A 22460-nucleotide genomic window follows, 5' to 3' on the forward strand; every position below is an offset into this window, starting at 1 on the left:
TGGTCATATTTATTTTAAAGTTAAAACATTGCATTAGAACATTTATCAAAAAAAAGAATATAAAAAGCAATAGAAAGCATATGTCAATAAAGGTCATAAAGAACACTGCCATACTTGGGGAACTTTGAGATGAACTCTAAAAAGCTGCCATGCAGATGAGGCAGTCCTCCCCTCTGTTTTACCAAAAGGAAATTTATCTTATTATTTTTTTATTTCTTGTTCTAAATCTTGTTTTTATTCCTACTTTATGTTCCTAAACTCTAAAGCTGACTCCTCTGTAAAGTGATACACCTAAAACAGGAGAGTCAGCCTTTAATATACAGTACATTAATTTTCATTTAAGCCCAAAAGAAGCTGTAGCTCTGCTCTGATTTTATCACTTTTCATATTTATATCAAATTCCAACAAATCCAATAAAGTAAGGTAAATTTTTGTTCAGTTTTGCTGAGGGGCGATTAGTTCATGATTGAAGGCTCCAACTACAATACGACCCAATCCTCTCATTCCAGCCTGGCTTCGGTCTGAGAGTTTCAGGATTTGTGGACTTATGGAATATTGATTGATGGTTTAAAAGCTAAGCTTTGAAGACAGTTTGATGATTACGTTCTTAAAAGCCATGATGGGAAACAAGCCTCCTGCCTGAACACGCCCTGGCAAATCTGTGAGCCAACAATTACATTAATGTTGCTTTACTGCTGAATTTACTTCAGGAGTTAGTAAAATTAAGACCCAACTAATATAAGAACTCCAAAAATATACATAACTAACAGAGAACTTTCACAAGCTCATTAAGACCTTAGCTTTTAGCAATAACATTTTTATTGGTCTTTTAAAATATGGAAAATGTGGTCAAAATGTTGGTGGACTCCAGTAGTAATCTACTGCACGTTGACTGTTCATGTATTTGTGACTCTTGTGTGTTTCGTCTCTGTTTTTCTCGGCTTTGATTACAAAAACGTGCAGCCCCCCAAGGTGAGGAGTAAAGAAGAGTCAGAAATACAGCAAGAAGCAAACTCAGTTGATGGAAACAATTCTGTTTATGATCCAAAAAAACTAAAAACCAAAGCATGTGATTAAAGTTAGTAGTTCCGCTCCAAACACAGATTCAATTCAGACTGAGAAAATTTCAGAGAGAACCTAAGCTCAGACCGATTGGAAATTAACTGAGACCACCTCAAAAGATGGGTCAGAGGTCAGGGTCAGGGTGGACCAGGGTCTGCTTGGGTGTGTTCAGACTGAAAATGTGTTCAGGATCATCGGGGGAAATTAACTCTGGTTCATTTTAAGCTAACTAAATGTGTCCAGTCTGAAGACACCCTAAGTAAATAAACAGGTTGGAGCTGAAAAAGAATGAAATAAGACTTAGGAAACGAATTCATTTTTTGAACTAACCGATCACATCCTCAAATGTACATAATAGTTTAATGACAAATTTAGATTCAAAAATAATCTGATTCATAATAGGTCATTAAACTGTGGAATAGAAACACAATGGAAAACCCTTTGACTGAACATGACAAAGAAACTGTTTTCACTATTTAGTGAAACGTTATGTGTTGAAAAACTACATTTATTTGGTTGGAGACAAAAAGGAAAATCATACTGTATGATCAGCACTGCAAAAAAAGAAAAGTTCGTAGAACTTAAAATTGTAAGGCAACAAACTTTAGTAAAATTTTGAGTTAAGGACCTAAACTCAATATTTTAAGTTTTGTGTTGGCGTTTTCAAACTCATTTATCTAAGTTCTTCTAACTAGTTGTAAATTGTATGAACTTAAAAGTTCAAGTTGGATTAACTTTGAATCGTAATTTTGACCAACTCAGATGTAAGTTATAGTGACCTAAAATGTCACGTAATCCTAACTCTGAATCTTAAATTTTCAGAACTCAGGCTTAGGTGTACAAACTTAATTTTTTAGGCTGTAACAACTGTAAATGCCAATTACTGGTGATTTGACTAAAGGTTGAAATCATTTAAGTTGAGCTTTAAGAGCACCTCTGTTCTTGACTTTGAATTCAGCTTCATAATCACACATACCCAGATCTTTTCAAGATCATTGAGGCACAGGTGAGCAGTCACAGCTTACTTGCATGTGTGCAGCAGGACAAATATTTAAATGTGACCATATTCTATAACTGCAACAACATGAGGAGTGTAACTTCTCTTCACAGCTCCCTAACTCAAGGTGTGGGAATCAACACTTCCCATGAGTCTTAGTTGCCATGGGCGGGGCTAAGGCCCGGTTCACCAAAACGTCGTTTACAAAATGGCTGAAGCCCTGGGGGGGGGGGTCCAGAATGCAGGTTATAGTTATAACGGTAAGTTTAAGGCTGAGAAAGTTGATAACCTCAGCTTTCGGTTCCAGAAATGGAGGTATGTTTCAGGGTATGTCAAGTTGCCATAGCAACTCATGCTCTGAACATAACCTGGTCTCGAGCAGGTTTAGTTGAAGGTTAGTTTGTTTTCAGAAAGGTGAAGCAGCATGGCGTGTTCATTTGAAGATGATTTAGTGGATGAAGAAGCTCAGATAATACTTTTTCCAGTATTATTTTTGAGAGGGTGATAAGACCACATATGGATGTTGGAAAGATAAACTTTTTTACTTTGATCTAACTTAATTATTTGCTTGAGTTAAGATAAATATATTTTTTTGTTTAACTAAATTTTATCTTAAAAATAACATGTAGTTATCACACAGTTATTTTACTTTCATTCAAATTAATTCAATTAAGTAGGTGTAACTCTGATGTTGCTGTTAGATCGGCACCGCAAGGAATTGTGGGATACAACGTACTTTATGTACTTGCTAATACTTATGTCATTAAATAAGAGTTAAAACTTCTGCAGACGCTTCTTGACAAACCACTCAATCAGTGGACAATGCCAACTCCAAAAGTTGGCATTCCCGCATTTCACAATCCAAAAAGATAAGTTCACAGAACTTTATCACACTGTAATGAACTGCAACTTAGATATAGTACAGACAACTCAATAAATAATGTTGAACTGTACGACTACCTTAACTTGCTGAACTGACTTAAATTGTTGAATTGATTAGTAGAACTTAGATTATAGAGTTATTACAACATAAAAGATTTTGTTAAGTCAAAAAATTTAAGTTGGATTTATTACAGTGAGGGAGTGAGACGAAAACTTGCAGAATATGCTTGGAAACCCAGGCTAAATTTAGCTATGAATTCACGTGGAGTTTAACACATCTCATGTTTTAAGTTGGACTTCAGGATCCAGCTAAATTAGAACTATTAGTAGAGACATCCAAGCTCAAAGGAGTTGCTCAAAAAGTGGGACAGTTTTGCTAATTTAGCATGTCTGTTACAACTCTTAGGCACCAAGACTGACATTTTTCTGTGCTTTGTGTGATTTCCTGCCTAATCAAACCCAGAGGCCTGTTTTCAGTCACACTGATCTGACTCTGGTGTGTTCGATCATGAACAGAAGTAATAGGCAGGGATTTGACTAAAGACGACCATTTCAAATGCACATCATATTCCTAACAAGGAGCTTAATGTAAACGAATACCGCTGTGATTAATCCGTTGACATGTTTCTGACTGTTACACCATCAGAGGCTGATGAGAACCTGAAACCATGTTTTGACCACTGATAACAAAATATGTCCTGGTCTGGAAAGTGATTGCTCTCATGAGTATTCTTAATTTTTAAATGTTTACCAAGATTTTTTGGATAAAAGGCAGAAGTTTTCATTTGTGTGCAAATGCAGCATCAAGCATCAGTCCATAATTTAATATTATTCTTGGAGAGAAGAGTTTGGATGATTTATTCATTTACATGTCCTTATTGGAAAAATCCTTCATGTCACCAAAACCTGCACCTTCGTTCCTGCCGTTTCATCAGTCTAGTCCAGGGGTCTGCAACCTTCAACACAAAAAAAGATCCATCAGGATCCATTTCTCACTGATCACAACCCAGCCGGATCTACAAAGTCGTTTTTCACCTTTCAGAAAACTAAAACACTGATTTGCATTTAAATAAGCGACTCGTCGCATTTCGGGCAGACACTCGGCAGAATTGCAGGTTACTCCCCTAGGGCGGGTCTGTTAATTAACCCACCTGCTTAGCGTCCTATTTAAGTCAGGTGTACAATTGTTCATTCTCTCTTACCTTCAGCGCTCATTCTTCGCCGGTCTCCGAGCCCGCGGGTCTCCTTCTCTTTCGGCGTCTTGCCATGTTCCCCCGTCCTTGGGAAGGATGATCCCCATCTTTCTGATGTGGGGTTTTGGTTTCGCCGCGTCTGCTCTCCTTAATTTCTCCTCCGCTCCGCGGGCGGCTGCCGATCCGCGGGCGGCTGACGGCGCACAGCGCGTTCGTTTCGCCGCGGTCGCGTGCATCTGCAGGGGGTGTGCTTTCCGCAATGTTCGGGATGTCCGTGCCCCCCGATCAGGGGTAGTCGGGTCTTCTCGTCTGCCGTGGTCACCCCAATTATCCACGGTGAGCGTCGTGCGGTACTTTTCCCATGTGGTTTTCTATGGCTGCGTCTCGCTTCCTGTTTACTTCGGTGACGTCACGCCCCTAAGGACCCTGGGAATTGTAGTTTTTCCGGGTCCTTTATGATGCACTTCTGATTCTTTTTCTGCTGCGTAGTTCTGCGTCGTCCGGTTGTTTTATTTTTTTTTTTTTTTTTTTTTTTTTTCAGGGGTTGTGGGGTCCTTTCTGTGGTTGTGAAGGCTGGCAGTCCTCGTTTGGACAGGTTTCTCATGCTGGCTGAATTTATCGTGGCTTTTAGCATTTATTTTCTATTGCTGTTTTGTTCTTTGGGAGCTGTGTGTAAATCTTGATTGTCTTTAATTTGATGCTGGCTTTATTATTATGGCGGTTCTTCTGTTTGTTTTCTTCGTTGTTGTAGCTGCTGGTTAGTTGGAATGTGAATCAGTGTCTCTTGGACCCGTCTCTGCGCTATGGACATTTTCCCTTATGATTGGTCTCTCTTATGCAGCGTCTATGGCTCATTTTATTCACTCAGCGATCCTCATTCATTGCCCCGCACGTTCTGCTCCGCCTGTTTTTTCCCTGCTCTGTGTACCCCAGTGGGTCCTGCCCTGTCCTCAGGGACTTGCGTCGGCCGCATTAGTGAGTGTGTCGGTCTCGTCGCGGCCTTGTTTTCTCGGCTGGGGGTAGTTCGATCCTGGGCCGCGTGTTCCTGTTCTGGATTTTCGTGTTTTGCGTTTGATCTTTCCCTCTCTATGCCTGGAGTGGTTTTGTGATGAATGTTGTGTCTTCAGGCTTCCTCCACTTGTTCTCCTGTGTCTGCGCCTTCTGGTTTGGGGGAAAAGGATTAAAGAAGAGTGGTTTGTGTTTGACCGGCCGCCAGAATCTACAGCTCTGATGGTTCTTAAGGGGTCGTCCGGTTATTTCATCCTTGGAGATTATATTAAGGCTGTTTCAATATTGAATGATAGTATTGTGTCATCGGTTGACTTGGTTAATTAACACTTTGAGCAACTTCTACCCTGACCATAGGAAATATATCACTTGCGCTCTCAAGCTTAGTTCAAGAGTTAAATCTTGTGTCCACAAGTCAGTCTTCGGTCTGACTTTTCTAAGCAGATGGCACTCTGCTAGATGCATCCCCATTTGGAGGCTTGTTATACTCCGCCTCTGAATGCTTAAGGTTCAGTCTAGCAAAAATAATATCAAAACCATGATCCCTCATGGCTCTCAAGTTCTCTTTTGCAGTATCCAGTCGCCCTTGGCTAAATAAAAAATTTGAGAACCATTAATATCATATACAAGGCATCAAATCCAGCCGAGCTGTGGGATGTTGACCTTCCTCATCTACAAATCTCCTTGGCTACTCTTCCCATCTACTACTCCTACTCCTCGATGGCCTCCTGAAGGTGCGTCCCTCTGAAACTGTCAAAGGTTACTTTTATCATTGGAATATATATAACAAAAAATTGGTGTTAAGATTCCGTGCAGGTCATATATTTCACTATTATTTCACTGTTGGAATTTGTAATTATGGTGGTTTCTAGGGTGCGATAAATCCACAATGGGTCTTTACCTTAACTATCTACTAAATTTCACTTTCTCAGATTTGTTTTTAAAAGCACTGTTATTTAATTTATCTCAATCATTTTGAAACTGATCAGTTTCTGGGTTATTTATATATTCTTGTCAAGACTAATACTGCTTTGTTTTTTTATCTATGCATCGCATCCTGAGCCTGCGAACCCTCACGCCCCGATCAGCTTCTCCGTTTCCAGGAAATGATGTCACCCATGCATTCCCTGATCTGGTGCTGCAACGATGACTGCTCAACGTACCTATTGCTGCACTGAAAGTGAAGGGGTGGTGGACCTCCTCTGCGTTCCAAGGACACTTCTGGCTTGAATCAATCTATGTCAGCTGCAGAATGAGTGTGAAATTCTTGGATTATAAATGTTGAAAGAAAATTATTTGTCAGGTGGAAGCCTCAAAATTTAGGTTGCTCTAAGTTGTATCAATTCAATCATTTTAATTGGTATGCCAAATGGGAGAAAACTTTGTGGCCGTTAAGCTCGTTGTGGTATTGTCGTTGGAGTTCGTAATAATGGCAGTTATTAAGCCTGCGTTAGTAGCATGCATGATGTGTATATAATGGCGTCGAGCCCGTCATAGTGTGATGGCAGCTTAGAATAATGGATTTTACTAAGCTTGTGTGAATATTATGCCAGATGAAATGTTTATGGCCGTTAACCCCGTCATAGTATGTGATGGAAGCTTCAAATATGGGGTTATTTCATTCATGGCATAGGATGTCATCGGGAGCATTGTGTTGGATGTAAGTTTGTGTCATCCTAGGGTCGTCCATGGCGGCTAGAATTATAGTTCCGCCAGCGTTTTGCGGACGTGGGCTTTACGTTCTAAGATCAGGTAGGAGTACTTCTTATGTCGGCTCCCATTTCATTTCTTTCCCTCTCTCTTTGAGGTAGTATGCTCCCCTGGTGAATGGGAGCGGCCCAACGGTCAATGGTGCCGGGGTAAACACATAGCAGATACACTAGATAGCATGTTCCCTTCGTAGAGTGGTTCTCGAACGGGAGCGGCCCAACGGTCAATGGTGCCGGGGTAAACACATAGCAGATACACTAGATAGCATGTTCCCTTCGTAGAGTGGTTCTCGAAGGGAGCGGCCAAACGGTCAATGGTGCCGGGTAAACACATAGCAGGTACACTAGATAGCATGTTCCCTTCGTAGAGTGGTTCTCGAACGGGAGCGGCCAAACGGTCAATGGTGCCGGGTAAACACATAGCAGATACACTAGATAGCATGTTCCCTTCGTAGAGTGGTTCTCGAAGGGAGCGACCCAAACGGTCAATGGTGCCGGGTAAACACATAGCAGATACACTAGATAGCATGTTCCCTTCGTAGAGTGGTTCTCGAAGGGATCGGCCAAACGGTCAATGGTGCCGGGTAAACACATAGCAGATACACTAGATAGCATGTTCCCTTCGTAGAGTGGTTCTCGAAGGAAGCGGCCCAACGGTCAATGGTACCGGGTAAACACATAGCAGTCATACTGGAAAATGAAATGAAGTGAAGTGAAAATGGAATGCAGCCGAAAACACACCTCATCTTATTTACACACTGATTATACATTCACATTTTCTCTTCTGGATGATCTTGGCATTGGGGGTTTTTGTTACCCTAAAGCGTAAGGAAAATAATTATCTTAAGAGAAGTCCTCCCTCAAGTAGAAGCCGCAAATGATGAGTATAAAATGCATGGTGTTTAAATTGAATCAGGTTGTGTAATCTTGTTGGCTCCCCTCCAGTCTTCTTTTTCTCTCTCTCTCTTCAGATAGTATGCTCCCCTGGTGAACGGGAGCGGCCCAACGGTCAATGGTGCCGGGTAAACACATAGCAGATACACTAGATAGCATGTTCCCTTCGTAGAGTGGTTCTCGAAGGGAGCGGCCAAACGGTCAATGGTGCCGGGTAAACACATAGCAGATACACTAGATAGCATGTTCCCTTCGTAGAGTGGTCCTCGAAGGGAGCGGCCAAACGGTCAATGGTGCCGGGTAAACACATAGCAGATACACTAGATAGAATGTTCCCTTCGTAGAGTGGTTCTCGAAGGGAGCGGCCAAACGGTCAATGGTGCCGGGTAAACACATAGCAGATACACTAGATAGCATGTTCCCTTCGTAGAGTGGTTCTCGAAGGGAGCGGCCAAACGGTCAATGGTGCCGGGTAAACACATAGCAGATACACTAGATAGCATGTTCCCTTCGTAGAGTGGTTCTCGAAGGGAGCAGCCAAACGGTCAATGGTGCCGGGTAAACACATAGCAGATACACTAGATAGTATGTTCCCTTCGTAGAGTGGTTCTCGAAGGGAGCGGCCAAACGGTTAATGGTGCCGGGTAAACACATAGCAGATACACTAGATAGCATGTTCCCTTCGTAGAGTGGTTCTCGAAGGGAGCGGCCAAACGGTCAATGGTGCCGGGTAAACACATAGCAGTCATACTGGAAAATGAAATGAAATGAAATGAAATGAAGTGAAAATGGAATGCTGCCGAAAACACACCTCATCTTATTTACACACTGATTATACATTATACATTTACATTTTCTTCTTCTTCTGGATGATCTTGGTGTTGGGGGTTGTTACCCGAAAGTGTATGGAAAAATAATTGTCTCAAGGAATTGAACGGAGCCTTATGCCAAAACGAAGTTGTGAATCAAATTGTGAATGTCATCCTAAAGATGTTGTGAAATAAATGTTCTTCTGCAAGAGTTGTCTGACTGAAATTACTGTTACTCTTATGATCAATATAAATAGGTTATTTGTGCAAACATAAAACAGAAATTAAAACTATCATTTTTTTCTAAATATCAAATATTTTATAACTTTTGACTGTGGTTAACATGACTACCTTTCAAAATAAAAGACATCCTGTGTCACATAGGATCATCTCAATGCAGCAAATGTAGTACTTGGTAGGGTTATATTAGTACCGGTAGTTATAAAAGAAAAACTAAGTACACTTTGTTATACCGTTGTTGGTGCATTTAAGCCATAAACTAGTAAACCCACTAACTAAATATGAGCTGATTAAAATATATTTTTGGACCACATGGTACACTTACAATCCTTATTTTTTTCAAAAAAGAAAATCTGATATATAAGCCAGTATACAGAATATATGAATTCTGGTTGATTTACTATGGTATCTAGCCCTCAAATATCTGTCAAACCGTTTTAGTTTGACTTTGGTCAACTTAACTGCTTGAAGCATCACGGCTATTGGAGTCAGAAGTCTCGAGGACTCGTTCACTGTTTGCGAATGAATTGAATAAAGTTTGACTTATCTGACTGTTCTGTTTTGCTTGATTTGCCTTGTAGTTTGAAAAATATGCTACTTTTTAAAATTAGAAACATTTTATTTTTCTTCAAGCAGAGAGGCACAAAGGAGGGGTCATAGAGGCTCTGTAGCCTCAGGTTGCAGACCTCTGCCCTAGTCATTCCAAAAGACTCTTTTGGTCGCTCATGTTTTCAGTTCTCTGCTGCTAATCAGTGGATTCACATGAAGCAGACTCTAAAGCTCAGTGCATTCATACCAGTGTCCACTTTTAGGAAGCCTTGATCCAAGATCCCTGAACATGTTATTAATCATTTGCCTCATAATACATGGCTGTAGATCATGTTGTTTTGACTGTCTGTCTGCTAACAGACAAGAAACAGAGAATCTGTACTCCTGTGGCTTTTCTCGTACCCATTGTTTTGGTGAATAAGACTATTTTTCTCATCCTGAAGATTTCTCAGATCATGATTAAGTAATAAATTTAACATGAGCTGTGTTTTTCATTAACTATAAAATTGCATTAATTGGACTTACGATAAAAAATGTGCCTAATGGAAACACGACAATTTTGCGTTTGGAGGAGGTGGTTTTTGATGCGTATCGATATGGAATAGAATGGAATAGAAACATTGTTTTCTAATTAAATGAGTCAGATGGCAATGCGCTTCTTGGTAGGAACTGGCTGCCTGGCACTACACATTGGCTTCCACAAGAGGTCCCACAGCATCACACAGCTCATCAAAAGTTGAGCGTGTCATGCTGTTGGATCCACAGCTCTTCTGTAAAATCACCAACCACCATTTCTCAAAAATTACTTCATCTGTAGCCCCTCCCAAGTGTAAAGAGCTTGTCACTCCATGGCTTGAATAAGACGCCGACGTCTGCTTTGATAGATAATGATGAGCGCTAGTGCGGTGGCAGAAATTTGAGTCTATCTGCTGTAAATCATATGCGTCACCATGTTTTTGAACAACTTATCGCGTGATTTGGTTTGTGTTTATTCGCATATTTTTGATTTAATGGAAACAGTGTAATTGCAAAACATTTCGGGAATTCCAATAAAGTTATCTTCATTGAGTATGTTTGATAAAGAACCAGAAAAATGGCGAACATGGTAGAACATTCACTGTAAGAGCACACTTAGTGGGTGTCAAGATGATCTTCTCTGGGAAACTTTTATTCAAGTGCAGAAAAACATGTTTAAATCTAATCTGTTGAGCCCCCCACTGTGGCAGCCATTTGTTGTGTAGAGTGCAAAATCTCAGCCATCAAAGTGTTTGGTTCTCCCCAGTGGGATCCAACTATACATATCTTCCGCCCACCTAACTTATGCGTTGTTACCACTCATATGGGCAGAGAGACCTTTTCTGAAGCTAGAACTGCTGTCAGAAAGCTGCTGGTCCAGATGTTCAGAGGGAACTTCTGCTCTGTCAGCACAGAGGATTGAGTCTGCCTGAATGCTGAGAGAAGTTGTGCCCAGAGATTATGTCATAGTTTTACCTCCCCACCTGCCCTCATCCCCAGACTCATCCCCTCCATTGTTTCCCCAGCTTTTAATAAACTAAAGGGCAGATTCCGGACTGCGGTGAGGGGAGGGGAGGGGAGGGCGCAGACCTGTCCTCTAGCCGTGCACACACAAACACACACTGACAGAATATGCACAAACACAGTTTGGCATGCAGAGTGCCAAGCTCCTCCACTGTCTACTGACGCCAACGCCTGAAACGCACACACAAACACGCACAAACTTCCTCTTTTGTACTCTCCTATTCTCTCCACGTGCCAACCTCCTAAAAGCTAAGCTCCTCACTAAATATATCCCCTTCGGTAAAGATAAGACAAACAGTGCGGATTTGAAAGCCGCGGACAGGCAGCCATGTGAGCCAGAGTTGAGCTTTACGAAGAAAGCTTCTGAAAACATCACAGGCATTTTTCTTGCAACAGAATAAAAATAAGATCCTCCTAATCTTTCTGGGTCACAAACACCTCACAGACACCTACTCTCCTGACTGAAAAAAAAGAAAAATTCCAGGGAATTTCGGAGCTGGGGGGCAAAAACAGTGTGTGAAACAGGATCAATTCTCATTAAGTTTATAGCCCGAGGTGAACAAGAGGAGGAGCTGCAGTTCTATCATTTGGGATCCGGCTCCTTTGGGCAGCAAATGTGTCACACAGTTGCTGGTCAGGGTTGTATTAAAGACCCACTCTGATCATCTTTGGATCAATTGTAAAAGCATATCTAATTGTATTTTAACTATCTTCAGCCAAAATAAAAAAAAGGACATAGTTTCTGCAGAGCTGCAGTTGTTTCTTTAGGAATTTACCTCTGAGTTTTAGGCAAGACAATTAGTGCACATTAAGACCATCCCCATTTCCCATCATCCATCTGTTTGCATCATTTCCCACAAGCTTCACACCCTCAACTTAACATGACTTGAGCAATAAAACTGGTGATCAATATCGGAACTAACTAGTTGTAACGTTTTGAGCCAGATTCCAGTTCAGATGAAGAAAACAAACATGTATACGTTTGTCTTTGTACTATTTGTCGTTAAGGATGCTTCGGAATGGAGCGGAAAAGGGAGCTTGTGCCCCGCCCAGTGTACTTTGTACATCACAACTACAAGCTTTTTCAAACAGCATTTTTTTGTCTGCTCCTTATTCACAGCTTTGAATGAATAAAAACTTAGAAATTAAGTTTTAGGATTAATTTTTCTCTCTATATGTCCTCCAATATGAGAAAAATGCCACAGGAACATGTTAAAAACACTAAAAACCCAATTTTCATGGGAGTGGATCTTTAAGGAGCTTGTCGATAGCTTGCAGTTCGTGCAGAGCATCCATTTGTCAGAAGTGCATTCCTACAGCGACACTGTGAACTTCCTATGAGAGCTTCAGAATTGTCTAAACAAATGCAGGACTCTGGTGTGTGTGAATGCGAAACACGAGAGCTCATGAAAATGAAGCTTGGCTGTGCCAGAGCATTGCTGTCCATCTGCACCTGGCAGCCATGTTTCAAACACACCTTCTTCCTGCTTTGGTCTCATTGCTCTTCTCCAAACAGTTCCACGGTGGTTTCATGACTCCAGAAAGTGTTTCTCCTCTGGTGTTGCCAGACGTACAATGAGATGTCTGCAGGGATGTTTGCATCACTTGAACTCACTCCTTTTTTCTCCACCACTGCTCTTTCCACCTCTCTCACACATCTCAGTTTCATTCCGTTTCTCCTCTTTATTATGTCTTTTTCTGACTCAGCCGTTCTCCTTCGATCTGAAGTTTCTTCCTTTCACTTACTAATTCCTCTGGGTCAATAATTATTAACCGAACCTTCATAGTCAGTTAATTTTTCATCTGAACACTTTCTCCTTTTCTACCCCCCCCCCCCCACACACACACCTCTGTTTTTCATCTTAAAGGAAGTCGTAGTCGTCTCCTCCTTCAACCTACCACAGAGTTGTATTATATCTGTCATCATTCTCCTTTCACTATAAGTCAGTGGTCTCAGGTCCCAACACCACAGGCTAAGTCAGTCATTCATTCAAGGACATAACAGAGCTGTGAAACACATTTTCATCCATACACACTCCCCACTGAAAACGCTTTCTGTCAATGCCTACTTAGCAAAGCCACCGGCGCCAACACAAACACGTTTCCTCTCATTACATACAAAGTCCCACTGTATCCTAATTGCAAACACTTGCAGTTCTTGGACTGCGGCTGAAGAGAGTTTTCACCTGAGTTCTGGAAAACAACAACTCCATGGACTCAAATTCTCCCATGGTGCTTGAAATGCAGAAGTGAAAACATGTTAGATGTACTGAAGGTGCAGGTGTGCTGATCCAGGTGTAAAACACCCAGAGTGGTGGTCCTACCTTCAGCGGAGAAACAGCAGAGTGGATTTGTCCTTCTATTGTTTCCCAGTCAGGTCCTCCTGTTTCTACCCCTCTCACACACTCTGGTCGTCTGAGCATGGCTCTCTCCTCCCTCTGTCTCACTTTCACCTCCTCCCCCCCCCCCCCCCCCCCCCCCACACACACACACAGCCTCACTTCTCCTTCCTCAACAGGGAAATCACCAGAACAAGGGAGCAGCCCGGATGCGCTGCTCGTGAGGATGGTCTTCACATGTGGAGAGTGACAGAGCAGTCGTTTATCATGCTCCTTTTCTCTCCCCTTCTCCCTCGCAAACAAGGCAGCTGACACACCGACACGCTCCACGGAGGCAAATGGGAATTCCAGGCCTGGAAGCCCAGAGCGTCCCATCAGGGGGATGGCTGACCAAGAGCTGCAGTAGGTTTTATGAGGTCAGGGTTATAAAAGTGTTAACAGATTTAGTTTATGAAAAAACAACTGGTGCTTGTAGCCTTCCTCGTCATTCTGTCCCTCTACAAAAAAGGAAATAGGGGTCAGTTTAGGAGGACAGGAGTCAAATGGGAGGTGTTATAAGTCACCATGGAACTTCCTTCTTGATGTTGACTGTTGTTAGTTTTGCTGGTAGAGCTGCATTGCCCCATCACAGTGGGCTTCACTCAACAAAAAAGGTTCAAAAGTTTTAAATCTCGGACAAAAGTCAGGTTACTTTGCCAAACAATGCAGAAGATGAAATACAGGTCATCAATGTGAGACATATATAGCTCTCCTCCCTCAGACATATGTTCTCATCTGTGATCAGTTTTTACACCCTGCAGGGTGCATGTTTGTGGTACAGGATGCCTTTTTTTGAGGGTAGTCATGTTAACCACAGTCAGAAGTTATACAATATTTTATACTCTACAGAAGCCTCATCCATCATTCCTGCATGGATCAACAGATGGACACCAAAAGAGGGACAAACTGCTATCAATAAAAAACTAATAAAACTTTGAAAGTTGATGCTGTCACGGGGCTCACACCAGTTGCCAGATCGGTGTAAGTTACTTCAGTGACTTCAACCCGCAGTTTTGGGGTTGAAGTCATGAACTGAGGCTCTGGTTCAATAGTTTTCAAAGAGGCATGAGGTGCCAGTGATGACCTGAGCTCATAAACAAATGACAGTAACTCATGTCTTTTAGTTCTTTTTCATAAATTCCAATTTTTCAAAACTATCTCACAAAAGGAAAACTGATCTAAGCCACATCATACCAGTTCTTGTTTAAATTGATGGATGGAATTACAATTTTCTTTTCATCTTCTAAGCCATTTTGTCCCCTTTGGGGTCACAGGGCTGCTGGAGCCTATCCCGGCCTATTGTGGGCAGAGGCAGGGAAAATCCTGACAGCACCAGACTGTAGCAGGGCCACAATTACACACCCATTTAGGGATTTACCAATTAATCTATGTAGGTGGGAGGAAGCCGGAGTCCCTGGAGAAAACCTACAAGGGAGAACATGCAAACACCACACAGAAAGGTCCCCCAGTGATGTTTTGTTTCTGGACTTTAGCTGTGGGCTCTCCTGCTGTGAGGCAAGAGCACTAACCACTGCACCACCGGAATTAATTGAATTCACACAGAATTCACAGAATCACATTTGATTGCCTAAAGGATAAATGCGAGCAGCCCTCTTCTCACATTTCTGTATGGAAATAAAAAATTAAGATTAAAACTGTATTTCTTTATCAAATCATTGCAAATCAGGACCAGACAAAACAATTGCCTTTGTAAAAGATTGCAGTTGTGACGTAGAAAATACACTTGATGCTCCATTCTGATGAATATACTTGCACACAAATAGATTCATGTACAACATTGTTTTCCTTATCTGAGCTGGAATAATAATGAAAAGACCACAGGGAACGCTTTTAATATAGATCAAAAGTTAGAATTTGGAGGTTTAATTCTTCTCTGCTATAGGACCAAGAGTTTATTAAATTCTTTAAAAAAGAGCAGGCAGCCTTCCTAGACTTTAACAACACTCCTGTCATTTCACCACGTGTTCTTTGGGAAACAGCAAAAGCAGTGATGAGCGGGAAGATTGCTTCTTATTACAACATACAATAAATAATAAAGGAACACATTCTGAAAGATCGGAGGAAACTAAAGTTGAATTATATCATCAATTAAAATACAAATTTTTATGTTTCATGTTTCACTTTGTGATTCAAATACAAAGACTTTGACTTAAAAATAGGAGTCTGTGTATATGGGACATCGATGAGCAACACTGGTGCACCACAGGGAAATGTACTATCGCCTTTTCTATTCACACTCTACACTGCTGACTTTAATTATGAATCTGCAGCTTGTCATTTCCAGAAGTATTCGGACGACACTGCTATTGTGGCGTGTGTAAAGGGAGGGGATGAGAGTGAGTACAGGGAGCTCATCATCACCAGATTCACCTCCTATCTATCTATCTATCTATCTATCTATCTATCTATCTATCTATCTATCTATCTATCTATCTATCTATCTATCTATCTATCTATCTATCTATCTATCTATCTATCTATCTATCTATCTATCTATCTATCTATCTATCTATCTATCTATCTATCTATCTATCTATCTATCTATCTATCTATCTATCTATCTATCTATCTATCTATCTATCTATCTATCTATCTATCTATCTATCTATCTATCCATCCATCCATCCATCCATCCATCCATCCATCCATCCATCCATCCATCCATCCATCCATCCATCCATCCATCCATCCATCCATCCATCATACTTAGAGCTACTGTAAAAGCGTTCCCAGTGGTCTTTTAATTATGATTATAATGTTTTTAGCCAAAATTAAAAAAAAAAACATGTACCTTTTCAAGGTTTCTGCAGAGCGGCAAGACTTCATCAGGAATTTGGTTCTGAGTTGTGGGCAGGAGTTTTGGCACAGAAGCAAACCTCAACTGATATCTCATTATCCATTGGTTTACACTCTCATCCGTTAGCTTATAGCCCCTTTCAACCCCAAGCTAACTTTAACTGTGCAACAAATATGGCGAGCAATATCAGAGCTGTGCAGTTTTGATCTTGAATCCTCCATCGTCAGAAAAATGCCACAAGAACACAAAAACACAATTTTCATTAGAGTGGGTTTTTTAAAATAATAAAGAAAGATGTTTCTCATAACATCAAAACTCAATTGCAGTCTTTTTCTTTAACTGAGGCTAAATTACTTTCATAAAAATCCCTTAACTGAGGAATGGGGAACAGTCTCTGGAAAAACGACCAGACAAATAAGTCACTTCATGAAGCTCCTGAATTCTGAGGACACATTGTTTCTGTTCTCAGTGAGATAAAGTGAGACAGCAGGTCCGGAACCAAACAACCAGACAAACTCCCGTTTTCATCACCTGACTAAATAAAGAAAAGACAAAGAGGGAATAATGATGAGTGCAATGCCAAGACAAAGGGGTGAAAAAATCCACGGGCTGTGTGAGGCTGACAGCATATGTTCATACACTCACTGTACTATGCACACATGCCCTGGTATGTAAAGTCAAAGCTCTCTGGAAAAAAAAATGGGGAGCAAACTGCATCTCACTAAGTAAGGCTTAGTGGGTCAAAAGTTTAAAAAGCACAATTACCTGAAAGACCTCGGTTGACCTGCAAATTTCTCACCTCTTGTTCCCTCATCAGCACACATGCATGCACACAAGTGCACTTCAACAGAAACAATTTATAGCCAGCAGCAGGAGGGAACTCAAAACCACAAACAAGCTTCCAGGGAGAAAGAGCATGAGACCCACACAAGCACAGTTTATATTTTGATAACACTTTTAGGCGTTGTAAACCGTCACCGATGTGAACAGCGTTAAACTACATTCCTATAACTCACCTGGACAGAAACTAACATCCCCTCTGCAGCTTACTGAACTCGAGTCCACATGAGGGGTGGTGACAGGGAGTGACTGGCTTCAGATAATGTATCATAATATCACATTAAGGAAATGTTCAGTGAAGCCAAATGTGAATCCCATATGCAGAGAGAGGAGGGATGGGTGAGAGGCCAAGAGAGGAGAAACAAGCTACAAGATATATTGAGAAAAAAGCCTGAGGTTCTGTGAAATGACAAAGTGCCAGAAAAGCAGTTATCTGACAAATTCTCTTTTATTTTATGTTGCTTGTAACTGAACAGCAGTGGAAGATTAATTGAGTCATTTGAAACAATTCAAATTGAGTTTAAAGGGAAAACAAAGTCCAGGTACAACCAATTAAATATTCACATTATTATATGCTCTCACTTTAGTAAAAAAGTTACTGTAGTGAGGATTTAAAAATTAAAATCATTTCAATCCCATTCTGGATCATAGAGATTTTTCCAATACAACTTACCATATTTTCCGTAACACTGAAGGTCGGCGCCAGTGTTTGGCAGCGGAGCAGTCGTCTGTGTGTGTAAATGGGTGAATAGGATTGTGACTGTTAAGCGCTATGAGCCTTTGAGGAAGGTAGAAAATATATATATAGGTATACGCCATTTACCATTTGTTGTAAATACGCATGTAGTGGTGCCAGACTGTGGTTGGGAGTAATTGTAGTCACAGTAACAGTTGTTTTAGCGGTATTAGTCTGTTTTTTACATGTTGAATATTAGGTTAGAAGTAACAGGTGTTGTGAAAATGCTAACACTTCTAACTTGACTAGCGTGTAGCACATTACAAACAAATTCTAGAATTAACTGTAAATGGATTTAATAAAGTCTGACAGACTGATGGACTTATCTTTGACTCCTTTGTCTCCATGCACCTTATATATATATGACATAAGTTGAAAAAAGAGAGGAAATCAAATAAGTTCAGACCCAAAAATGAATTTTAGTTCAAACTTCAGGCTGAATGTGGTCAACTTCTATAACACTTTTTCAAAACTCAAAGCGTCTCAAACTCAAACTCACACATACATTCCCACACTGACAGCGATGGAGCTGCCAGGTAAGGGGCTAACTAAAATATTACAAAAATCTTTTTAATCAAATGCAATACTTTTTAGCTAAACTTAAATAAATGCTTCAATCTATTTCAATTCAAATGTTAAATTTATGCTGCTGTTTAATGCTGCATTCACTTCGGACGCGTTTCGCGGTTCAAATTCGTGTCTGCCGCCTCTCTTTTGACACACCTCTAAATAGAACTGGATTGGAAACACAGTGGTGAGATTATATAGATCCACTTGCTCCTTCTCCCTTTCAAGCAATTAATCTAAAACCCCAACATTAACATGTCTGCATACAATACATGTGGGTATTTGTATGTACAGGTGAATGTATTAATACTCCTGTGTATTTCTTTAACCTCTTTTGCTTCTCAATATTTTTGTTTGCCAATCAAATAATGGCTAGTTATAACTTTGATGAGTCTATGTTTTCATGCGTTTATTTTTTGTAATTTTTTGCTTTGATTGCTTGTAATAAAATTCCAATAAAAGTTTGCTCCGTATAAAAGACCTTAAAGTTTTTGACTCACACACACACGCTCAGTCTTCTTCTCAAAGATAAATGTTTTGCCTAATTTTAAGCTACTTGAAAAACAATGAGGTGTGTAAAACCAAGTACCTTTGTTTTTTTTTTTAAATCTATCTTAGAAAGTCATGCCAAAAAAGGCATCTTTGCCTTGAAAATTGTCTCCACTGGGAGCCAAACATCTGACAAAGTAGTCCCATAGCTGTAATTTACAGCATGTGTGGAATTGTTTCCTCTTTACTTGACCAGGTAAAGCAGTATCGCAGCAGTTGCCAAAGACAACTCATGTCTGATGAGCATAGCAGATCTGCTCATGCACAGCTGAACTAAAAACAGAACAAACACTGAAAGAGGAGATATAATGTTGTGCAGTTGAATACAACAAGGGTTATAAAGAATTTGTGTCAACAGATGGATTCACAGCATTCCAAATTAAACAATTTGTCAAACCATTTTTGACATGCTACGCACAATGAAATGCTAGGATTAGAATAAAACAACAGGTTGAGAGCGCATAAAGAGAGCAAATGGAGAGACGAGGAAACATAGAAGTCTTTGATGCGTACCTGGTGGTGGTCCTTTGCAGTAAAACATAAGTCTCTCCAATAGAGCCATTCACCTTAAACCGAAAAATGCCCAAAGGTACAAAGGAATTACTGGAATGACAGAATAGCCATTTAATGTGTCTTTACTCACATTAGTCTAAGCAGGACTGGAGACAAAATGAATACTATCCAGAATATCTTTAAGAAAATTATGATTCAAAACATGTCATTGTAATTGTAACAACAATAGCTTGTCTAGTTCTAGATTAGTAGAACTTGACAATCAGTTGCAGCATTGAATAGGACAAGTGCTGACTCTAGCTTAGCCAAGTGTCACTGTGCTGCTACTTGGACTGCAGTTTCATGTGTGTTTTGGTGTCACATGGCCTGGATTTATACCTGGCATTTGATTATTGTTGACCATTGTCTCTAGAGTCTGTGCAAGCACATTTCTGACAGTAAAGATGCCACTCACCAGGGTTTGTTTACCTTCTCAGTGTCACCCACCTGGGCTTATTTTTCCAGCTGCAGTGTTGATGGCCTACAAACAGTTATTTTAAAAGAGCCTGCACTTGTAAGCAGAGTCTAACTAGCTGCAAATTGAAAAGCCAAACTTCACCCTCTTAGAAAGCTAGAACATTTAGGCAGATGGACTAACACGCTGGTTGATTTCTGAGTTAGAAAAACAAGGGCCTCGTTATGACAATTGAAGGACAAGTTTAGTTTAGATATCTTTCCACTGTGCAGCAGGATGATTTTGTTTGGCCTTGTAATAGGAGCCAGGAGAAGAGAACAGTCATCACTGATTGGACACTGCATCCAGATGGACACACATATTACAAACAGGTAGAGCACAACACACACCCCTATGACCATATGAAGCCATAAAGGGATTAGCAGACTCCTCCCCTCCTGACATGTGGCTGGGAATTGAATCAGTTGTTCACTCTTTTTACTATATGTGTGTATCCAGACGGGGAACGCCCCTGCTACCATATAATATGCTTAATTTTTACTGCTCATTGCTTGGTCAGCAATGCACTTTGCTTGACACCCGGATCTCCGTCCAACTTTTAATAACTGGATTCATTTTTCAGATTTTTGTTTTTGTCACTCTGTTTCTCATCATCCAACTTGGGGAGGCAAGCGGAGGACTACCTCAACACTACTGTCTCAGAGGGCCGAAAGCGCTTTACAGTCAAGTCTCATTCACCCATTTAAACATATTCACACATCTCTGCGGAACACTGACTCCAACCTATAACCACCAGGAGCAATGTGGGGTTCAGTGCTTTGCCCAAGGACACTTTGACACATGGGTAGGCAGGGAGGGAACCGACCCTGTGATTTTTCAGTCAGAGGTTGATTGCTTTACCTCTGCACCATACCCGCCTTTCCTGAATGAGGTAATCTGGTTGTTTTTTGTTATGTCATATTGTAAACACAGAGCCTGCAGATCTGACCTGGTGACCTCTGATCTACATTATTACATACTGTACCACCAACAATAATGCAGGCAAAGAAGTAGACAACCACCTGTCACAACAAGCTGGAGAAAATGCTTTTGTTGTCCTTTTGAGGTAATGAACATGAAATGCTCATAAACCACTAAAGTGTGTTAAGAAAAGGAAGATTTACATGATCTGTTGTAATAAACACACAACTTTATGTGAGCAGTGGACTAAACTGTGTTTAGACGGTAAAGATTAACTATGACACCATCACAGATATTTACAGCCCAACCCGCAGGTTTGTTGCATGCACTGACGCATGTGCATGCACATCTGTATGTTCACAACACGCCCAGATGCTCTTCACCCCAGAGAGGCACAGATTTCCTGCATATCATATTTTGTGGTTCAGAGAGACATCATGTTTGAGCAGAACAAGGAGAAAGCAGGAGAATCAGATTTAGTAAACAATAAACCCTGCAGTATTTTAGAAGAGAGAAACACATGTGGAAAGATGTCATCAGATGAGGAATAAATTACAACATGTGACATAAACTTTGATTCAGAGGAATGGTCAGTGTAGCTAGATAGAACTAATAAAGCTATTGGGTGGCTATTTTAAGCAAAAACCTTGGCTTAGAGCAATTTAAACTAAGTGATACAATAGAAAGGCTAAATGAAGTTGAATCCCAGTTTTAGGCTTTGGTGTGGGGTACAATTACTATGAGGCCCCACAGAGAACTGAACAAAAGAGGATCATGCTTTGAGACCAACTGCTGTGATACCCCAAAAAAACAAAGAGAAAAGCAAGCATGAAGAAAGCATGACTTGTTACATTGAGGTTTTTGGAAAAACAGCAGCTTTTCACACCTTTCATTTAATTAAAAGGTCTTGACTGCAGTTTATGCTAATGGTGTCTTTTTGCAGTAGCTAGACTTTCTTAAAGTCATTGGAGAGGCTGTGACATCCTTTCTTTTTTTTTAACAGAGAAAACAGATCAGAGCTTTTTGGATTAGACACGTTTTACTATTACAACAATCGGTTATGTATCTTCTGATAGCCGAGGTGTATTTTTGTATAAACCCCTTTTCGTTCTCGTTTTTATTATTTTTTCATTAAATCTTGTGCTATATACAGTACAGACCAAAAGTTTGGACATACCTTCTCATTCAAAGAGTTTTCTTTATTTTCATGAATATGAAAATTGTAGATTCACACTGAAGGCATCAAAACTATGAATTTACACATGTGGAATTATATACACAACAAAAAAAGTGTGAAACAACTGAAAACATGTCATATTGTAGGTTCTTCATAGTAGCCACCTTTTGTTTTGATTACTGCTTTGAACACTCTTGGCATTCTCTTGCTGAGCTTCAAGAGGCAGTCATGTGAAATGTTTTTCACTTCACAGGTGTGCCCTGTCAGGTTTACAGTAATAAGTGTGATTTCTTGCCTTATAAATAGGGTTGGGATCATCAGTTGTGTTGTGCAGAAGTCTGGTGGATAGACAGATGATAGCCCTACTGAATAGACTTAGAATTTGTATTATGGCAAGAAAAAAGCAGCTAAGTACAGAAAAACGAGTGACCATCATTACTTTAAGAAATGACGGTCAGTCAGTCTGAAAAATTGGGAAAACTTTGAAAGTGTCCCCAAGTGCAGTCAAAAAAAACAATCAAGTGCTACAAAGTAACTGGCTAACATGAGGACTGCCCCAGGAAAGGAAGGCCAAGAGTCACCTCTG

The 22460-nt window shown here is 40.5% G+C and overlaps 1 protein-coding gene across 1 annotated transcript in view; it reads right to left on the reverse strand.

The window, feature by feature from the left end:
• The window catches only part of ndp (norrin cystine knot growth factor NDP), a 43199-nt gene extending 29735 nt beyond the window's left edge, over nt 1–13464 (reverse strand). Inside the window, exon 1 of the mRNA XM_004081607.4 lies at nt 13207–13464. The gene's annotated coding sequence lies outside the window, so the exon portion shown is untranslated. The remainder of the gene's footprint in view (nt 1–13206) is intronic.
• Between the last annotated feature and the right edge of the window lie 8996 nt (nt 13465–22460).

Source organism: Oryzias latipes, chromosome 21 (genome assembly GCF_053564925.1).
Source record: "Oryzias latipes strain Hd-rR chromosome 21, Olatipes_Hd-rR_3.1".
Taxonomy (NCBI): Eukaryota; Metazoa; Chordata; class Actinopteri; order Beloniformes; family Adrianichthyidae; genus Oryzias; species Oryzias latipes.